General features: G+C 43.2%; 1 non-coding gene across 1 annotated transcript; it reads right to left on the bottom strand.

Annotated features, from left to right (window-relative positions):
* Positions 1 to 959: 959 nt before the first annotated feature.
* trnat-ggu (transfer RNA threonine (anticodon GGU)) lies at positions 960 to 1,030 on the bottom strand. The gene has a single exon. It is a non-coding gene; the product is annotated as a tRNA-Thr (tRNA).
* Between the last annotated feature and the right edge of the window lie 3,665 nt (positions 1,031 to 4,695).

Consider the following 4,695-nt stretch of genomic DNA (forward strand, 5'->3'; position numbering starts at 1 on the left):
CTTTATGTGGTCTGCAACATATTCGCATACCAAACGTATTGTGTCACAGCACAGCCCTGACTTCCCTTGTGGGAAATGCAATGTGAAGACCGTTTGAGGTAATGAGAACATTTCCTCCAATTGTAAAGTTCTGCCTTCCAGACAGCAAGAGAAAAATACGCCTGCATTTCTCACTTAATACGCACACGACTGTTTTCACATCAGAGTCAACATCAGAATCAGATCAGAATTAGTTTTTATTGCCATTGTTAGAGAACAGTGTTCACTAACTAGGAATTTGCTGCAGCGTAAGGTGCAAACATGTAACAGGGATATAATGATAAAAAATAAAGAATAAAAATATATGAATACAAAATGTACAAGGTGTGTACAACAATACACAGTAACCAATATACAGAGCAACAACAGTGTAGTTTCGTTAGTGCAATTTTAATGATGGTAAAGTGAAGTAAAGTGTCTGGGGCAGGTTATGAGGTGATTATGAAGTGTTTATAAGTCTGACTGCAAGGGGGAAAAAACTGTTTTTGTGACGGGAGGTTCTAGTCCGAATGGACCGAAGCCTCCTGCCTGAGGGGAGTGGTTCAAATAGTCCATATGCAGGGTACATCATAGTCAGTTCCATCGTTATCGATATTTCGGTCACTTCCTGGTCTGATTTAGTCAATATCATTACAAGTTAATACTCTATCATAGTTGAGCTGCAACACTTATGAAACATGGCGTCACCAACATCTTTACATGCTGATCATGTGTTAACAGCGCCTTACCCAAACAGTTCGGTCAGTTCTTGCTGGCTTTGGGCTGCAACATCATTTCGTTAGACTAAGAAATAAATGGTCCTGGTTAGAAAGACATCATGTTTTGTGATCATTCAAAGAGGCACCACTGAGGATGCTGTGATGGTGGTAACAGAGCTGAACTTTGACTTTAAGTACAAACATCTGTTGATTATACTGCTACGCCCAACGTAGGTCGAATCCACGACCCTGAGATTACCAGTCTCATGCTCTACCGACTGAGCTAGCCGGGCTGTTACCTGTACGGTGATCAGCTGGAGGGGGCCGGCTTAACGGAATGGAAGGACAGAGGGTGCTACTGTGGCCGACGGCCTAGTATGAGAGCATGGGGAAGCAAACAGGGAGACCAGGTGAGGCATGTTAAAACAACGGAGACAGAGTCCCGCATCTTACCCTATGATGAGCCGGGGCGAGCTTCGGCGAGGGAAAACGCACCCTGGAGAAGTTGAGAAGCCTGTTCATTCGGCTGCTCCGAAGAAGTCGGAGGGGGGCTTTGCGGCTAGCTGGGGCTGCGCGGCTAGCTGCTGCGGCGGGCAGGAGGTGTGTGGAGAGAGCTGCGATAGATTGTTGCAATATATCCATGGAGGAGATGAGCTGCCGTGAGCTGCTGGGCGTCCAGGGGAGGCAGAGCTGAAGACAGATCGGGAAGCGAGGAGGGGGGGGGGGGGGGGGGGGCAGAAGTCGAAGCCAGCGGAGAACCAACCGGACGGAATAATCCGAGCGGCTCGCGGCTGAGGTGGGCCCCGAAGCTGGAGCGGAGGAACCGCAGGGGCGGGGACAGCCTCGGCTTCGCTTAGCCGGAGGCGGGGATCGCTTCTTGGACCTTACCAGCTGTGGGTGGGGAAGGAGTGGATGAATCGCCGGTTCGGAGAAGCTCTGCCAAAGAAGCGAGCTGATCGGAGCCGAGGCCATCAGCTGGGCGGATGGCCTTGGACCGGAGAACAGATGCTGAAGAGCCAGCAGCAGAGAGAGGAGCGAGCCGGGCGCTCCGACGAAAGGGAGCGGGGAAAGCAGGTTTGGAAATGCCAGAATGACGGATCGGAGGCCTCTGAGCGGCGTCAGAATCCGAGTCAGACATGATAATCCTGTGGGGTTGACCAACAAGCGAGAGCTAATGCATGCAGCTTGCCGATGAACCGTAAAGCCCCAGGCAGGAGCGCCTTATATGTGGATCTGGATGGTTGATGAGCGATTGCCAACACCTGGTGAGTCTGCCATGTTGAATTTGCGGCTAGCCTTCATTACACTAATAGAAAAAAGGAAACTGTTGATAAAGGTTCTCAGAATCTGTTATATTTCTTTTTACTTCTAATAATAATAATAATAATAATAATAATTCAGTACATTTTACATACATCATCGCAAGGCATTTTAAACACAGAAAAAGCAAACCAATCATCTGAGATTGGATCAATCTAGTTAACTGAAATCCAAAATGAATCCAACCAAATGAATCATAATCCATTTCAATCCCAAAAATACAGCATCAGTTAAAAATCAATACTCAATCAAAAAATCATAGCATGTTCATACTACTAGTTAAGATTAATTAATCCTAAAAAAAAAAAGTTTAAAAACACCATTGGAAGGACAGTTTCGGATTTGGTGAACAAACTGATATCATACAAGTAAAATGTGCTGCTAGTGGCAGTATGTAACACACAAAATGGTTATGCTGTAGCTATACCATCATTGTACGTACCTGCCACTGTTATCATCTATTACCTACATGATATGTCATGTAAGTTTGAAACTAGCATATTTATCAGCAGCTCCTTATCTTTGTTGATATGCCTGAGTCCTGAACTAAATATGTCTGAAACCCTTACAAATAACTACTTGCCTTAAAGACAGATCAGCTTTCTATCAGTTATAGCCTCAAAGCAAGAGTGAGAGCTTAGCAAGCTGAAGGTTTCTGCTTTAGAATTTAACTCAGCAGCCCTAACAGCCCAGAATCACTTATAATGTTGAATGTGTGGAAATGTTTGTGTGTGTCTGTAAATTATTTGAAAGGGATCCCCCATCCCCATGTGTTTAAATTTTTTTCCTATACTCACCTCCTCAGATGAATCTATCATTGTGATGTCTTTTAATCTAGTAGCCATTATGAAAAATGAAGATAGATTCACTCTTTACCTAGACTATTTAAGTAAACACAGTATTTTTTAGTTTTTAAAAAAAAAATACACTTATGGTTCTTATACACCATACCATAGTCAAGAGCCAATGGTGATTAAATTGGCCCCAGCTGGGTATCCTTGAATCCCAAAGCTCTGGGCAAACAAACAGCAATCAAACACAACACAAAGACCACATCCAGCTGCCAGCAAGAACATACCATTTATGCCTGTGCAAGAGGACAAAACTCTCCAGCACAGAATTGGGTGATAATCCATTTGCAGTATTCAACAGAGAAAACTGGAGCACAGATTTAAAAAAAAAAAAACTCCACCGTTGTTCGCTCACAGTAGAAGTTTTTGTGTAGTTCGAAGATATGGTTTGGAAGGACAAGCCACACATTGGGGAAAATCCTGGATTTTTCAGACACACTGACAGAAATCTGTATTATCTCTTACTAGTAGACTCAATGCCAATTACCTTGCTGAATAGACTAAAAATAAGAAATAATAAAAACAAAAACAGTGATAATGTCTGATATCACAGACTGGGCTTTACAAACTGAAAAGAGTCGAGAGACATACATTCACACTTACACTTCAACATTTCTCGTGGCCATTGGTTGGCTTGGAGTATAAGAGACACTAGGTTATTAAAGTCAAAGCATAGAAAGGTTAGCAAATCAATACTTATTTAACTTTCAAGGAATTTCCTTCAGAACTTTAAAGTTGTTATTTGATCACAGGACTAGTGCACTGTTCAGGATCATAAAACCCCAGATTTATCTGGAATGGTCAGATTGATTTATTCGAGGCCTTCTGTGGACATGGTGTGCACCTTGTCTTATGCTTACACTCGCCAAACACCTGTTCCATTTGCTCAGATCATTTCTTCTGAAACAAGCAGCACTCTGGCTCCTCAAGGTCAAACAACCTTTACTGCATTACGTCTAGATCATCCAGAATCTGGAACAGCATTGATAAACACTCCCCCTTCAATGGAAGAAGAGGGAAGAAAGGGAGGAATGCATTCATTCAATCCGATTTGTCAGGAATGGTGCAGCCCCAAGATGGCATTCTATTGGTTTTCCAAATAGGCCTTTGATTGAAAAAAGGGGAATGGTACCCTATGTAACAAAATAAATAAATAAAAAATATTGCAATTACTCTCCGTGTTCTTCAGGCATTGAATTTGTTTTGATGTGTATATCCTTGGCCTCATTGCTCATTAGTAACGATTAATCACGGACTTGACCATTGTGTCTTAGGGTTCAGGCTCTTTTGGACTCTTCAGTCTTGCTTTCAACTAGTTTTAGAGCAATGTGAAAAAACTCAATGATCTATGACGTGTTTGGGCACCGAGACATTTCTAAGATGCGAAGACAGGGTTCATTCTAATTTTGAGTCATTGTTGGTTAAAAGTGTCAGAGGGAAGCTTTAATTATACGTCAAATTACAAGATCAGCTGAGTTAGACGGCAAAGTCAGAAAGAGAATTAAAAAAACATGCAGTCCTTGTCTTCTGATATCTTGTAGGGCAAGCCAGATTGAGAAAAAAGATTGCCCAGGCTTTTCAGCAGCAGCATATCCCTCTCCTTCCATCCCTCACTCCTTCCAGGATTCTTTTCCAAGTGGGAGGCATGGGGGGTAAGGGGGGGGGGGGGGTAAGGGGGGGGAGTTATCACCAAATTGCCATATCTACAAAGCTCTCCCTGCACGGCACAGATTTTCCCTCTTTAATCTGACACATACAGCCTCATGCCTGCTAAAACCCTGCAAGGC

This window comes from Odontesthes bonariensis, chromosome 18 (genome assembly GCF_027942865.1).
Source record: "Odontesthes bonariensis isolate fOdoBon6 chromosome 18, fOdoBon6.hap1, whole genome shotgun sequence".
Taxonomy (NCBI): domain Eukaryota; kingdom Metazoa; phylum Chordata; class Actinopteri; order Atheriniformes; family Atherinopsidae; genus Odontesthes; species Odontesthes bonariensis.